We start from the raw sequence: 17,106 nt of genomic DNA, 5'->3' as shown, positions 1-17,106 counted from the left end.
AGTTCAATGGTTGGCTGCGAGCATTCTCCTCTATATTTGTCAGGCTCGGGCAGAACCTCTCAGGAGACAGCTATATCAGGCTCCTGACAGTGTGGACTTCTTGGCATCAGCAATATTGTCTGGGTTTGGGGACAGTATATGGGATGGATTCCTGGGTGGGACTGTCTCTGGATGACCTTTCCCTCAGGCTCTACTCCATACTTTGTCTCTGTATTTCCTCCTGTGAATATTTTGTTCTCCCCTATTTGGTCTTCCTCCTTCTTGAGCTTCATGTGGTCTGTGGATTGCATTTTGGGTAATTTGAGCTTTTGGGCTAATATCCACCTGTCAGTGAGTGCATAACATGTATGATCTTTTGTGATTGGTTTACCTCACTCAGGATGAAATTTTTTCTAGTTCCATCCATTTGCTTATGAATTTCATGAAGTCATTGTTTTTAATAGCTGAATAGCATTCCATTGTGTAAATATACCATATTTTCTGTAACCATTCCTCTGTTGAAGGACATCTGGGTTCTTTCCAGCTTCTGGCTATTATAAATAAGGCTGCTATGAACATAGTGGAGCATGTGTCCTTGTTACATGTTGGGGCATCTTTTGGATATATGCCCAGGAGTGGTTTAGCTGACTCCTCAGGTAGTACAAAGCCCAGTTTTCTAAGGAAACTCTAGACTGATTTCCAGAATGGTTGTACCAGCTCGAAATCCCACAAACAGTGGAAGAGTGTTCCTCTTTCTCTACATCCTCACCATCATCTGTTGTCATCTGATTTTAGCCATTCTGACTGGTGTGGGGTGAAATCTCAGGGTTGTTTTGATTTGCATTTCCCTGATGACTAAGTATATTGAACATTTCTTTGGGTGCTTCTTGGCCATTCGATAATTCTTCAGTTGAGAATTCTTTGTTTAAATCTGTCCCCCATTTTTAATAGGGTTATTTGATTCTCTGGAGTCTAACTTAAGTTCCTTGTATACATTGGATATTAGTTCTCTATCAGATGTAGGATTGGTAAAGATCCTTTCCCAATCTGTTGCTTGCCGTTTTGTCCTAATGACAGTGTCTTTTGCTTTACAAAATCTTTGCAGTTTTATGAGGTCCCATTTGTCAATTCTTGATGTTAAAGCATAAGCCATTGGTGTCTTGTTCAGGAAATTTCCCCCAGTGCCCGTGTGTTCGAGTTGCTTCCCCACTTTTTCTTCTATTAGTTTGAGTGTATCTGGTTTGATGTGGAGGTCCTTGATCCACTTGGACTTAAGCTTTGTACAGGGTGATAAAAATGGCTCGATCTGCATTCTTCTACATGCTGACCTCCAGTTGAACCAGCACCATTTGCTGAAAATGCTATCTTTTTTCCATTGGATGGTTTTGGCTCCTTTGTCAAAGAACAAGTGCCCATAGGTGTGTGGGTTCATTTCTGGGTCTTCAATTCTATTCCACTGGTCTATCTGTCTGTCTCTATACCAATACCATGCAGTTTTTTATCACTATTGCTCTGTAATAGTGCTTGAGTTCAGGGATAGTGATCCCCCAAGATGTTCTTTTATTGTTGAGTATAGTTCTCGCTATCCTGGTTTTTTTGTTATTCCAGATGAATTTGCAAATTGTTCTGTATAACTCTATGAAGAATTGGATTGGTATTTTGATGGGGATTGCATTGAATCTTTAGATCACTTTTGGTAAAATGGCCATTTTTACTATATTAATCCTGCCATGAGCATGGGAGATGTTTCCATCTTCTGAGATCTTCTTCAATTTCTTTCTTCAGAGGCTTGAAGTTCTTATTGTACAGATCTTTTACTTGCTTGGTTAAAGTCACACCGAGGTATTTTATATTATTTGGGACTATTATGAAGGGTGTCGTTTCCTTAATTTTTTTCTTGGCTTGTTTCTCTTTTGTGTAGAGGAAGGCTACTGATTTATTTGAGTTAATTTTATACCTGGCCACTTTGCTGAAGTTGTCTATCAGCTTTAGTAGTTCTCTGGTGGAACTTTTGGGATCACTTAAATATACTATCATATCATCTGCAAATAGTGATATTTTGACTTCTTCCTTTCCAATCTCCTTTTGTTGTCTGTTTGCTCTGGCTAGGACTTTGAGAACTATATTGAATAAGTAGGAAGAGAGTGGGCAGCCTTGTCTAGTCCCTGATTTTAGTGGGATTGCTATAAGTTTCTCTCCATTAAGTTTGATGTTGACTTCTGGTTGCTTGTATATGGCTTTTACTCTGTTTAGGTGTGGGCCTTGAATTCCTGTTCTTTCCAAAACTTTTAGCATGCAGAGGTGTTGAATTTTATCAAATGCTTTCCCAACATCTAATGAAATGACCACATGGTTTTTTCTTTGAGTTTGTTTATATAGTGGATTATGTTGATGGATTTACCTATATTGAACCATCCCTGCATCCCTGGGATGAAGCCTACTTGATCATGATGGATGATCGTTTTGATATGTTCTTGCATTGGGTTTGCAAGAATTTTATTGAGTACTTTTCCATCAATGTTCATAAAGGAAATTGGTCTGGAGTTTTTTCTTTGTTGGGTCTTTGTGTAGTTTAGCTATAACCGAAGTTGTGGCTTCCTAGAATGAATTAGGTAAGACTGAACCCCCAGTGAACTAGTCTATGGGGGGAGGGCGGCAATGGGGGGAGGGTTGGGAGGGGAACACCCATAAGGAAGGGGAGGGGGGAGGGGGATGTTTGCCCGGAAACCGGGAAAGGGAATAACACTCGAAATGTATATAAGAAATACTCAAGTTAATAATAATAAAAAAAAAAAAGAATAGAATGAATTAGGTAATGTTCCTTCTGTTTCTATTTTGTGGAATAGTTTGAAGAGTATTGGTATTAGGACTTCTTTCATGGTCTGTAGAATTCTGCAATAAATCCATCTGGTCCTGGAATTTTTTTCGTTAGGAGACTTTTAATAACTGATTCTATTTTTTAGGGGTTATGGGAGAGTTTAGATGGTTTATGTGATCCCGATTTAACTTTGCTACCTAGTACCTGTCTAGAAAATTGTCCATTTCTTCCAGATTTTCTAGTTTTGTTGAGTATAGGCCTTTGTAGTAGGATCTGATGATTTTTTTAATTTCTCCAGTTTCTGTTGTGTGTCTCCCTTTTCATTCCTGATTTTGTTAATTTGGATACTGTCTCTGTGCCCTCTGGTTAGTTTGGCTAAGGGTTTATCTATCTTGTTGATTTTTTTTCTCAAAGAACCAGCTCCTGGTTTTGTTGATTCTTTGTATAGTCCTTTTTGTTTCTACTTGGTTGATTTTAGCCCTGAGTTTGATTATTTCCTGCGTTCTACTTCTACTGGGTGTATTGGCTTCTTTTTGTTCTAGAGCTTTCAGATGTGCTGTCAAGCTGCTGACGTATGCTCTCTCCTGTTTCTGCAGGCACTCAGAGCTATGAGTTTTCCTCTTAGCACTGTGTTCCATAAAGTTGGATATGTTGTGCCTTCATTTTCATTGAATTCTAAAAAGTCTTTAATTTTTCTTTATTTCTTCCTTGACTAAGTTATCATTGAGTAGAGCATCGTCCAGTTTTCATGTGTACGTGGCCTTTCTGTTGTTTTTGTTATTGAAGATCAGCCGTAATCCATGGTGATCTGATAGGTGATCCTGTTTTGTGACCCATTATACGGTCATTTTTGGAGAAGGTACCCTGAGGTGCTGAGAAGAAGTTATATTCTTTTGTTTTAGGATGAACTGTCCTACAGATATCTGTCAAATCCATTTGTTTTATAACTTCTATTGGTTTCTCTGTGTCTCTGTTTAGTTTCTGTTTCCATGATATGTCCATTGCTAAGAGTGGGGTGTTGAAGTCTCCCACTATTATTTTGTGAGGTACAATGTGTGCTTTGATCTTTAGTAAGGTTTCTTTTATGTATGTAGGTACCCTTGTATTTGGAGCATAGATAGTCAGAATTGAGAGTCTTCTTTTTTTTTTATTAACTTGAGTATTTCTTATATACATTTCGAGTGTTATTCCCTTTCCCGGTATCCGGACAAACATCCCCCTCCCCCTCCCCTTCCTTATGGGTGTTCCCCTCCCAACCCTCCCCCCATTGCCGCCCCCCCCCCAACAATCACGTTCACTGGGGGTTCAGTCTTAGCAGGACCCAGGGCTTCCCCTTCCACTGGTGCTCTTACTAGGATATTCATTGCTACCTATGAGGTCAGAGTCCAGGGTCAGTCCATGTATAGTCTTTAGGTAGTGGCTTAGTCCCTGGAAGCTCTGGTTGCTTGGCATTGTTGTACATATGGGGTCTCGAGCCCCTTCAAGCTCTTCCAGTTCTTTCTCTGATTCCTTCAACGGGGGTCCTATTCTCAGTTCAGTGGTTTGCTGCTGGCATTCGCCTCTGTATTTGCTGTATTCTGGCTGTATCTCTCAGGAGCGGTCTACATCCGGCTCCTGTCGGTCTGCACTTCTTTGCTTCATCCATCTTGTCTAATTGGGTGGCTGTATATGTATGGGCCACTTGTGGGGCAGGCTCTGAATGGGTGTTCCTTCAATCTCTGTTTTAATCTTTGCCTCTCTCTTCCCTGCCAAGGGTATTCTTGTTCCCCTTTTAAAGAAGGAGTGAAGCATTCACATTTTGATCATCCGTCTTGAGTTTAATTTGTTCTAGGCATCTAGGGTAATTCAAGCATTTGGGCTAATAGCCACTTATCAATGAGTGCATACCATGTATGTCTTTCTGTGATTGGGTTAGCTCACTCAGGATGATGTTTTCCAGTTCCAACCATTTGCCTACGAATTTCATAAAGTCGTTGTTTTTGATAGCTGAGTAATCTTCCATTGTGTAGATGTACCACATTTTCTGTATCCATTCCTCTGTTGAAGGGCATCTGGGTTCTTTCCAGCTTCTGGCTATTATAAATAAGGCTGCAATGAACATAGTGGAGCACGTGTCTTTTTTATATGTTGGGGCATCTTTTGGGTATATGCCCAAGAGAGGTATAGCTGGATCCTCAGGCAGTTCAATGTCCAATTTTCTGAGGATCCTCCAGACTGATTTCCAGAATGGTTGTACCAGTCTGCAATCCTACCAACAATGGAGGAGTGTTCCTCTTTCTCCACATCCTCGCCAGCATCTGTTGTCCCCTGAGTTTTTGATCTTAGCCATTCTCACTGGTGTGAGGTGAAATCTCAGGGTTGTTATGATTTGCATTTCCCTGATGACTAAAGATGTTGAACATTTCTTTAGGTGTTTCTCAGCCATTCGGCATTCCTCAGCTGTGAATTCTTTGTTTAGCTCTGAACCCCATTTTTTAATAGGGTTATTTGTCTCCCTGCGGTCTAACTTCTTGAGTTCTTTGTATATTTTGGATATAAGGCCTCTATCTGTTGTAGGATTGGTAAAGATCTTTTCCCAATCTGTTGGTTGCCGTTTTGTCCTAACCACAGTGTCCTTTGCCTTACAGAAGCTTTGCAGTTTTATGAGATCCCATTTGTCGATTCTTGATCTTAGAGCATAAGCCATTGGTGTTTTGTTCAGGAAATTTTTTCCAGTGCCCATGTGTTCCAGATGCTTCCCTAGTTTTTCTTCTATTAGTTTGAGTGTGTCTGGTTTGATGTGGAGGTCCTTGATCCCCTTGGACTTAAGCTTTGTACAGGGTGATAAGCATGGATCGATCTGCATTCTTCTACATGTTGACCTCCAGTTGAACCAGCACCATTTGCTGAAAATGCTATCTTTTTTCCATTGGATGGTTTTGGCTCCTTTGTCAAAAATCAATTGACCATACACCTGGGTTCATTTCTGGGTCTTCAATTCTATTCCATTGGTCTTTGATAGTCTTCTTAATGGACTTTTCCTTTGATAAGTATGAAGTGCCCTTATCCTTTTTGATAACATTTGTTTGAAAGTCAATTTTAGTTGATGTTAGAATGGCTACTCCAGCTTCTTTCTTGGGGCCATTTGCTTGGAAAATTTTTTCCAGCCTTTTACTCTGAAGTAGTGTCTGTCTTTTTCACTGAGGTGCGCTTCCTGTATGCAGGAAATACTGGGTCCTGTTTACATATCCAGTCTTTTAGTCTATGTCTTTTTATTGGAGAATTGAGTCCGTTGATGTTGAGAGATATTAAGGAATGGTGATTGTTGTTTCCTGTTGCTTTGTTGTTAGAGGTGAGATTATGTTTGTCTTTCTTCTTTTGTGTTTGTTGCAAGGAGATTACTTTCTTGCTTTTTCTAGGATGTATTGTGTTGGAGTTTTCCATCTATTATCCTTTGTAGGGCTGAATTTGTGGAAAGATATTGTAAAAATTTGGTTTTGTCATGGAATATCTTGGTTTCTCCATCTATGTTAATCGAGAGTTTTGCAGGATACAGTAACCTGGGTTGGCATTTGTGTTCTCTTAGGGTCTGTATGACATCTGTCCAGGATCTTCTGGCTTTCATAGTCTCTGGTGGGAAGTCTGGTGTGATTCTGATAGGTCTGCCTTTATATGTTACTTGACCTTTTCCCCTTACTGCTTTTAATATTCTTTTTTTGTTTTGTGCATTTGGGGTTTTGACTATTATGTGACGGGGGGGGGGAGTTTCTTTTCTGGTCCAACCTATTTGGAGTTCTGTAGGCTTCTTGTATGTTTATGGGCATCTCTTTCTTTCTTTTTTTTTTTTTTTTTTTTGGTTCTTTTTTTTCGGAGCTGGGGACCGAACCCAGGGCCTTGCGCTTCCTAGGCAAGCACTCTACCACTGAGCTAAATCCCCAACCCGGGCATCTCTTTCTTTAGGTTAGGGAAGTTTTCTTCTATGATTTTGTTGACGATATTTACTGGTCCTTTGAGCTGGGAGTCTTCACTCTCTTCTATACCTATTATCCTTAGGTTTGATCTTCTCATTGAGTCCTGGATTTCCTGTATGTTTTGGGTTAGGAGCTTTTTCCGTTTTGCATTTTCTTACATTGTTGTGTCAATGTTTTCCATGGTAGCTTCTGTATCTGAGATTCTCTCTTCTATTAATTGTATTCTGTTGGTGATGCTTGCATTTATGGTACCTGATCTCTTTCCTAGGTTTTCTGTCTCCAGGGTTTTCTCCTTTTGTGATTTCTTTATTATTTCTATTTCCACGATCCTGGATGATTTTGTTCAATTCTTTTACCTGTTTGGTTGTGTTATCCTGTATTTCTTTAAGGGAGTTATTTATGTCCTTCTTAAAGTCCTCTATCATCATCATCATGAGATATTATTTTAACTCCGAATCTTGTTTTTCAGGTGTGATGGGGTGTCCAGGACTTGCTGTAGTGGAAGAATTGGTTAGCCTTGGGTTTTGTTGCTTATGTTCTTGTGCTTGCCTCTTGTCATCTAGTTATCTCTAGTGCCTGCGCTTGTTGTCTCTGACTGGACCCTGTCCTTCTTATGACCCTAATTGTATCAGAACTCCTCAGAGTCCAGGAGTCTCTGGGATTCTGGGATCCTGGGATCCTGAGTGTGTCAGAACTCCTGTCAGTCAAGCTGCCTCTGAGATACTGAAGTCCTGGTGTGACCAGTCTCTTCAAGAGCGTGGGAGATCTCCTGGGAGTCAAGCTTTCTCAGGGTGTTGCAGGAGTGAGTGGGGGGAGGTCAAAGCCCTGAGTTTGCTCTGAGCACAGATAAAAGCTGTACAGTGCCACATGTTGCTCTGGGAGTTGTGTTTCCAAGGTTCCTATATGGGTCCCAGTTATGCTGGGTGTTAGGGAAGAAGTTGTGATCTCAACTGTGTCCTTGAGTGTGTCAGAGCTCCAGTGCTCCTGGTTGTGTATGATCTCCTGGGAGTTTAGCTTCCTCTGTGATTCTGTGATCCTATGCTCCTGTGATTCTGTGTTCCTGTGATCCCAGGGGTGTTAGTGTACTTGGGTGATAGGCTTCCTGTAGGTGTTGTGGAAATTGGTACGGAACTAGCGCTCAAGGTCTGGTCTGCTCAGGGTACAAGTTCAGACTGGAAGGGACACCTGAGGCTGGCTGGGCAGGGGTTCCAGCATCCATGGATCCCAGGGGACTCAGTCACTCCAGGTGTTGGGACAGATGTTGTGTCCTCCTCACCTATGATCCTAGATGTGTTAGCACACCTGGGTGATGGGCTTCCTCTGGGTGTTGTGGGAATAGGTGTAGAACCAGTGCCCAAGGTCTGCTTAGGGAGTAAGTTCACACCAGAAGAGCTCAGCTTTTTTTGTTAATTGGATATTTTTTATTTATATTTCTTATTTTTTTAGTTTCTTTCTTTTTTTATTTTTTAGATATATTTCTTTACTTACATTTCAGATGATATTCCCCTTCCCAGTTTCCTGTCTATAAGCCCTCCTTCCCTCTCCTTCCTCTTCCCCTATACCGGTATTCCCCCCATACTTCCCCCTTACTACCCCTCCCCCATATTCCCCTGCACTGGGGGCTCCAACCTTGGCAGGACCAAGGGCTTCCCCTTCCACTGGTGCCCCAACAAGGCTATTCTCTGCTACATATGTAGCTGGAGCCTTGGGTCAGTCCATGCATAGTCTTTGGGTAGTGGTTTAGTCCCTGGAAGCTCCGGTTGGTTGGCATTGTTGTTCTTATGGGGTTGCAAGCTCCTTCAACTCTTTCAATCCTTTCTCTAATTCCTCCCAAGGGGGTCCTGTTCTCAGCTCAGTGGTTTGCTGCTAGCATTGACCTCTGTACTGGACATGCTCTGGATGTGTCTCTCAGGAGAGATCTATATCTGGTCCCTTTCAGCACACACTTTTTAGCTTCATCAATCTTATCTAGCTTTGGTGGCTATACATATATGGGCCACATGTGGGGCAGGCTCGGAATGGCCATTCCTTGAGTTGCTGCTCTAAATTTTGCTTCCATATCCCCTCCTATGGATATTTTTCCCCTTTTAAGAAGGAGTGGGAGCATCTGCATTTTGGTCATCCTTCTTCTTGAGTGTCCTGTGATCTGTGGACTGCATCTTGAGTAATTTGAGCTTTTGGGCTGATATCCACTTATCAATGAGTGCATTCCAAGTGTGTTTTTCTGTGATTGGGTTACCTCACTCAGGATGATATTTTCTAGTTCATTCCATTTGCCTATGCATTTCATGAAGTCATTGTTTTTGATAGCTGAGTAATATTCCATTGTGTAGATGTACCACATTTTCTGTATCCATTCCTCTGTTGAAGGTCATCTGGGTTCTTTCCAGCTTCTGGCTATTATAAATAAGGCTGCTATGAACATAGTGGAGCATGTGTCTTTGTTGTATGTTGGAGCATCTTTTGGGTATATGCCCAGGAGAGGTATAGCTGGGTCCTCAGGTACTTCAATGTCCAATTTTCTGAGGAACCTCCAGACTGATTTCCAGAGTAGTTGTACCAGTTTGCAATCCCACCAACAATGGAGGAGTGTTCCTCTTTCTCCACATCCTCGCCAGCATCTGTGGTCACCTGCGTTTTTGATCTTAGCCATTCTGACTGGCGTGGGGTGAAATCTCAGGGTTGTTTTGATTTGCATTTCCCTGATGACTAAGGATGTTGAACATTTCTTTTGGTGTTTTTTTGTTACTCAGTAATCCTGAGATGAGAATGTTTTTTTAGCTCTGTACTCCATTTTTAATAGAGTTATTTGGCTCTCTGGGTTCTTTGTACATTTTGGATATTAGCCCTCTACCAGATGTGGGATTGGTTTATCTTAGTCTGGCTAAGGGTTTATCTTGTTGAGTCTCTCAAAGAGTCAGCTCCTGGTTCTGTTGATTCTTTGTACAGTTCTTTTTGTTTCTACTTGGTTGATTTCAGCCCTGAGTTTGATTATTTCCTGCCTTCTACTCCTCCTTGTGTGTATTTGCTTCTTTTTGTTATAGAGCTTTCAGATGTGCTATCAAGCTGCTGACGTATGCTCTCTCCTGTTTCTTTCTGCAGGCACTCAGAACTATGAGCTTTCCTTTTAGTGCAGCTTTCATTGTATCCCTTTATTTATATTTCAAAGCAAGAGATGCTTGTTTTCCAATAGGTCTCCAAAAATAATTCCCATGTACTGGAGTCAAGAGAATATATAAAGGTTAGATAGGAGTTAATTGGTTTCCCAAGAATGTTTGACCTGTTCCTTATTAGGATTACTTAGAAGCCAGGGAGTAATTGGTATCTCTGCCTGTGGGTCAACAACTAAACTCCATTGTACTAAAGCCATGTCTATACATAAGCCATTCCTCCATAGAGTGGAGCTGGTCTGGGCTCTGTGGGCTTTCAGAATGGTAGAGGCTTTAAGTTGGGTTCTAGTAGATAACTGTATCATAAAAAAGGCCTTCACTTTCCTGCAGATATCTGCAGACTTCCACATGCTAATGAGGAAAAATGTGACAAGGGAAAGTGGAAAAGCAACTCAGTATAACAGTAAACCTCTGTAAAAATCATCTATTATGGAAAATTGTAATCACACATAAAATTACACAGACCAGCACAATGAACCTACATATATCTATCATCCGGCTTCAGTGATTCCTAATTTCTAATAAAATACAAAATATAAAGTGGATGCTAGGATCTGTAAATTTAATACTAGGGAGAGTGAGTCAAGGTAATTGCAGTGCCAGCCTGCACTACATAGTGAGCTTCTGGCTAGCCTAAAACACAGGAAGAACCTGTCAATAAAAATTTAAAAAATGGAAAATAATTAGCAATTTTGCTCATAATTTTAATGGTATATATTTTATTATATCTAGAGTTGATCCTCATTACTTAATAATTTCATATTTATAACTTGGACTATTTGCTAAAGTTTATCTGTACTTCTATAGTTAGTATGTGGAGTACTTTCTTGGTAGTTTGTGGACCTGCACAGAGGGCCAGGCACTATATGTTCCCAGCTATGGTTGAAGAGGGAACCACATTTCTCATATCTGTTATCACACTTTAAGTGGCCTTTTCGTGGTCATTTTAATGTTACATTTTTGCCTCTTTTGTTGGTGATTTCACTGTTTCAAGTAGCCAATAACAATAATGCCAATGCCAGAAAGATGTGGTGTGTCTTAAGGAGACCATATATGCATTTAGATAAGGCTCATTTTGGCATGAGCTATAATGCTATCGGCTATGATATTGGAGGTAATAAATCTTGTAAATCTAGAAAAGGAAGTTTGGCAGCCTATGCATGAGACTGCTCATAAAAGTGATGAATTAATACTTATTTATTTTTGGGTGCGTGTGATTGATGTATGTGTGTGTGTGTGTGTGTGTGTGTGTGTGTGTGTGTGTGTGTGTGTTGTGTTGATGTATATACAAGAGCATGCCATTTGTGCGTATGAGTATCTCTGTCTCCCTGTCTCCCCCCTTCTCTCTCCCTCCATCCCTCCTTCTCTCCCTCCTCTCTCTCCCTCCCCCCCCCCATGTGTGTGTAGGGCAGAGGTTGACATTGGGTGATTTCTTAGTTACTATTCTATTGCTATAAAGAGACACCAGGAACAAGGCAACTTACAAAATAAAGGGGACTTGCTTACAGTTTCAAAAGGTGAGTTCATAGTTATTGTGGTGGGGAGCATGTCAGCAGGCAGGCATGGCACTGGAACTGTAGCTAAGAACTTACATATTATCCACAAGAAGCACGGAGAAAGAGGAAAAAGGGGGACCAGGCATGGGCTTTGAAACCTCAAAACCCACCCCCAGTGACACACGTCTTCCATCAAAACCACACTTCGTAATTCTCCCCTAAACTCTTCCAACCACTGGGGGTCAAGAATTTAGACAATGGGAGCCTGTGGGGACCATTCTCATTCCAACCATCATATTCTCCATCTTTTGTTTTGAGAGAGAACTCTCAGCGAACCTGCACCTCCCTAGTGAGCCTCCTGTCTCTGCCTTCACAGAGCTCTGAGATTGCAGGCACATGCCACTGTACTGGTTCTTTTACATGGATCCCAAGGGTTGCAACATCCACTTTATTGGCCGAAGTATCACCCCAACCTCAATACAAGTCTAATTTGCATTTCTTTCATTCTAAGGATAATGACCATTTTGTTTGATTTTCGAGACAGGGTTTCTCTGTGTGTAGCTCTGGCTAACCTGGAACTCACTCTGTAGACCAGGCTAGCCTCAAACTCAGGTCCACTTGCCTCTGCGTCCTGAGTGCTAGGATGTAAAAGGTGTGTGGGCCAGCACTGTCTGGCAAGAATATTGCACTTTTAAATTAATTAGTTTTTAAATTTTGTTGATTAATTTATTTGTGTATTTATGTATTATTTGTGTGCGTGTATGTATGTGTGTATATGTGCGTATATGCATTGCATACATAAGGAGGTAAGAGGGTAACTTACTGGAACCAATTCTCTCCTAACTTGGATCCTAGACATTAAATTTAGATCATTAGGTTTGGTAGCAAGTGCTTTGACCTGCTGAGCCATCTTGCTGGCCTCTTGATTTAGTTTTTTAATTAACATATAAAGTAACAATTTCTATTAGGGCGTTTTAGAACAGCTTGTTTTATTGCTACTCTCTGGCCAGTCTTCTCTCTCATCCCCACCTTGTACCCTCCATCCAGTCTCCATTTTCAAAGTGTTATTATCATATATTATTTATGCATAATATTAGATTTTAGTATGACCATTTTCATACATGCATATAATATATTTCCCTGTTACCTTCTTTTGCTCCACTCCCACTCCTGCTCATCCCTTTCCTTCCTAGCTAGCTGCCTTCTCACTTTTATATGTAAGACAATGTGTTTCATTCGGGTTCTTTTTAGGAACATTAGTGAGTATTTGTTTACAGGAGCATGAATGACTGACATCTCTCCTTCCTCCATCAATACTAACTACATATAAGTCATCAGAGAGTGTTAGAGCCATGGTCCTATCCCACAAAAAAATGTTCTTTCTTCTTTTGGTAGTCATCTGTTCAATTTATTTGCCTTATATTTCTGGAGTTTGAGTTTTGGAGCTCTTTGTAGATTCCAGATAATCAATCCCCTCTTGTACGTAGAGCTGGCAACAGTTTTCTTCCATTCTATGGGCTGTCTCTGTCCAGTTGTTTCCTTTGTTCTGTAAAAGCTTTATAATTTCATGACATCTCACTTGTGATTTTCTGGGATTCTTTCCTGCAGTAGTTGAAGCCCTTTCAAAGTTCTTGCCTGTGCCTAATCTTAGAAAACAAAACCAAACCCAAGAACAATAAACAGCATTATTATATGATCTACAGGGATGACTTATTTGTTTTCTGGGCTTTGATCTTCCTCAGCTACACCTCGGACTGCTTGATGTATACTACATAACTATTTGCTCTACCATGCTGAGCCACTCCTGATGCAACATAGGCAAGAAGCTTACTCTGCTGGAATTTATGGCTCTTAAAATATGTCCCCTGTGTTTTCTATAGTGCTTTCAGAATTTATCCAAACTGAATTAATTTTTGTTCAGTGTGAGAGACATGAATATAGTTTCTTTAATTTAGTTTTTCCAGCCCCATCTCGTGTAATTTTTGCACCTTTGTGGAAAATAAGGTGGTTGTAGCTGCATGGGTTTACTTATGGGTCCATTCTTCTAGTCCATGTCGGTGTCGTGCTGTTTTTGTTCCTGTGAACTTTGTAGCATAATCTGCGATTAGATATTGGAATACTTCCAACACTGTTCTTTCTGCTCAGGATTGCTTTGGCTAAATCAAGGTCTTTAGTGCTTCCGTTGGAATTTTAGGATTTTTTTTTCTAAAATCTTTTCTGTGGTGAATGTTGTTGGAATTTTTATGGGAATTGTATTGACTCTGTGTGGAAGAGTAATACTTTTAAAATACCAATATGTTATATATTCAAATATGTCCTACACAGCTTAGGTTTTTGTTCTGAATCTTTTATAACAAGGAGTTTTGATTTTGTTTAGTTCTAATTAAAAAATGTATGTGTGTGCTATATGACTTTATTTTGCCAATGCCAGAGAACTTGAGTAAAGTGGAATTCTTCAAAAGTAATGGACAAACAAGTGATGGACTAATTTGGTCAGCAGAGGGAATTTTAAGACAAAATAACATTCAGATTGTGATTCCATTATAGTGAGAAGGCACAACAAGTGAAACACAAAGATAGGGAAAATGTACAGTTTGGCAAGGAAAAGAGCCTTCACACACACACAAAAAAATGAAAGTCATCACAGTGGATGCTTACACAGGGAAACATTTCCTCAGGGTCAACAGTAAAGGCACACAAAGACCACTGACACTGTGATCTAATAAGACCGGGTTATATATCAAGCTGGAAGCAGAATTCAGCATAATCATTCACTGGGGTTCTGCTCTTGCAGGCATAGAAGAAGCAAGTGGAAATGAATCACAAAGACTTGCTCCAAGGCTACAGAAAGTCCATGAATCCAGGCACTGGGTATAATTGATTGGATTCCCTGAAAAAAGACCCAGAGAAGCCGCTGCATGGAGCTGGAAAGATGAAGCCCAAGTTACAGCAGAGGACCAGGATATTGGAGAGTCTAAAACTGCTTATCCACTGAGGAAAGCTGCAAGAACACAGTGGAACAAGCCCAAGACAAAAGTGACATGTGCTGTAGGTGGCAGAACTGGAGTGCTGGTACTACCCAAATTTAGAGCTCAGATGATCCCGTCATGAGTGCTGTATGCTAGCTATGGAGCTATAGGATTAGGTGTTGGTTGTAACTGGGGTTTTGTTTTGCTTTTTAATCCAGCCTTCCTTGTTATTCTCCCATTCGCTCCTATCTGGGGTGGGAACGTTTCTTTGTTTTTGTGTATTAGAAGTGTTCAACTTGTGTCTTCATGTCATAGGTGCTCAAATGAAGAGATGGTCTGCAGTCTCAGAAGACACTGATTTTTTTTTCAGAGCTGAGGACCGAACCCAGAGACTGATTTTTTGAGCAGAGCTGAAACTGTTAAAGAGAGAGACCAAATGAGACTTTATGAACCAGGGTAGAATAACTAAGGTGATGTTTGATGTCAGGCTTGCAGGAAGTAGAATTATAATGATTAATTTTCATTGCCAATTTAATAGGATTTAGAATCACCTAGGAGACAGCTCTGTGCTTGTATGTAAGTGCAGATCTAGACAGATTTACCATAGAAGGGAAATTTCCCCTTAAATGTTGTGACATCCTATGAACTGGGGTCCCAGACAGAATAAAAAGGGGAACTGAGAGAAGTACCAGCATTCATCTCTTTATGCTTCCTTCTGCCATCTACCAAGTGTCAGGTGAGCGCATTTCTGTTGGTCTGTTTATGAGTTCTCTGTTCATTTCTGGTTTATGTCTTACGCTACCCCAGCAGCAAATCTCAATAGCCTTTGTATAATAAACATTAATATTTGGTAGAGTGATTATCTCTGGTTTATTTATTCACAGGTATTTTGGCTATTATTACTTTTCATTATATGTTCTAGAGTAAGTTTGGATATATCTATGAGAAATTTTAGCAAGATTTTGATAATTATTCAAAACTCATTTTGAGAAAGAATAACACTTTTACTATGTTACACACTCTTTTGAGATTTAGTCTAAGTAGTCCAACTATCTTCTTTATTTTTAATATTTTTTTTACTTACTCACTTTACAACTAGCTCATGCACCCTTCCCAGTCACCCCCTCCCACAATCCTTCCCCCATCTCCCCATCCTCTTCTCTGAGAAGGTGGGGGCCCCCTGGGTATCTCCCCACTCTGGCACTTCAAGTCTCAGTGAGACTTCGCACATCCTCTCCCACTGAGACCCAAAAAGACAGCCCGCATAGAAGAACATGTCCCAAAGACAGGCAACAGCTTTTAGAATAGCCCCCACTTCAGTTGTTCAGGATCCACATGAAGACCAAGCTGCACATCTGCTACATATGTGCAGGGAGGCCTGGGTCCAGCTCGTGTATGTTCTTTGGTTGGTGGTTCAGTCTCTGAGAGCCCCAAGGGTCCAGGTTAATTGCCTCTATTGGTTTTCCTATAGAGTTCCTATCCCCTCTGTGGGCCCATAGTCCTTCCTCATTCTTCCATAGAGTTCTCAAGCTCCATCCACTGTTTGGCTGTGGGTGTCTGTATCTGTCTGATCAGCTGCTCAGAGCCTCTCAGAGGACAGCCATGCTAGACTCTTGTCTGCAAGCATAACAGAGTATCATTAATAGGGTCAGGGATTGGTGCTTACCCATGGGATGGATCTCAAGTCCGGCTGGTTATTGGTGGGCTTGGTCTCTGCTCCATCCCCTGTGCTTGCATTCCTTGTAGACAGGATAACTTTTGGGTCGAAAGTTTTCACAGGCAGTTTAAAAACTAATGGCTTCAGGGAGGTGCTCAAATATCAATGGAGGTAACCTTAGCTGTGACTCACAGCATTGGGGATATGAACCTGAAGAGACCACCTTCTGTAGCCAGGCAGGAACCCCAGTGGAGTGATAGGGACAGCAACCCACCCACAAAACTTTCAACTCAAAATGTATCCTGTCTACAAGAAACACAGGACAGGATGGAGCACAGACTGTCCTTGATATGCTATGTAAGCCAGGGTGATGAGCTCATGGCAAACCTGTCTCAGTTTCCAGAGTGCTGGAATTATAGGCATGTGCCACCATTGCTATACAGAAGCAGGGTACAAGTGTGGCATCTTTGCCTTCATTTTGCATTTGCCTCCTTTGAGTTATTGAGTATTCTAATCAATGGACAATATATGTATCTCCATTAAAATTGTTGGGCTTTTACTTTCATCAGGGTTTCACTAAGTAAATTCCTCTTAGAATAGAGCAAGTCTGCTTGGTCTGGGAATGCTGCAGCCTTTCCTCTGTTCACTTGTGATGGTAGTGCCCTCATAAGGTCATTGTGGAGATTTAAAGAGACAGTGCGGGTTTGAACCCTGCCTCTGACATGTTTCCTTTGCCCTTAACTTTTTTCAATTACTTGTTGGGCTCTTGAGCCCTTATCTGTGAATCCACAAGCAATAATAGAGGGATGCATTAAAATTTTTTTGAAGATGAATGTGAGAATTTGAGTAAAAAAGACAAGCAGAATAGAGACATCATAAAGTATGGCTCTTATTAATATTGTTATGTGGGTATAATTTGGTAAAAATGATATATACATTTCAGTGAGGGAACGTGTAGATAAAAGTCAAGTAGTTGATCCAAAGAGCCATAGATCCAGAACAGACAGTAAAATCTTCCTATAGATTTGGGACAATGGAGATGTTACCAGTGTTGTTAGGGTCACAGT

General features: G+C 40.8%; 1 long non-coding RNA gene across 6 annotated transcripts in view; it reads left to right on the top strand.

Moving 5' to 3' along the window:
* The window catches only part of LOC108349241 (uncharacterized), a 48,663-nt gene extending 33,422 nt beyond the window's left edge, over positions 1-15,241 (top strand). For all 6 annotated transcript variants that reach the window (XR_015646672.1, XR_015646670.1, XR_015646669.1 and 3 more), the window contains 2 exons: positions 14,208-14,461; positions 14,698-15,241. This is a non-coding gene — a long non-coding RNA (uncharacterized LOC108349241). The remainder of the gene's footprint in view (positions 1-14,207; positions 14,462-14,697) is intronic.
* Positions 15,242-17,106: the final 1,865 nt, after the last annotated feature.

Source organism: Rattus norvegicus, chromosome X, assembly GCF_021556685.1.
Source record: "Rattus norvegicus strain SHRSP/BbbUtx chromosome X, alternate assembly SHRSP_T2T, whole genome shotgun sequence".
Classification (NCBI taxonomy): domain Eukaryota; kingdom Metazoa; phylum Chordata; class Mammalia; order Rodentia; family Muridae; genus Rattus; species Rattus norvegicus.
Note: the sequence above shows the minus strand (reverse complement) of the source record. Positions and strands in the feature narration are given on the sequence as shown.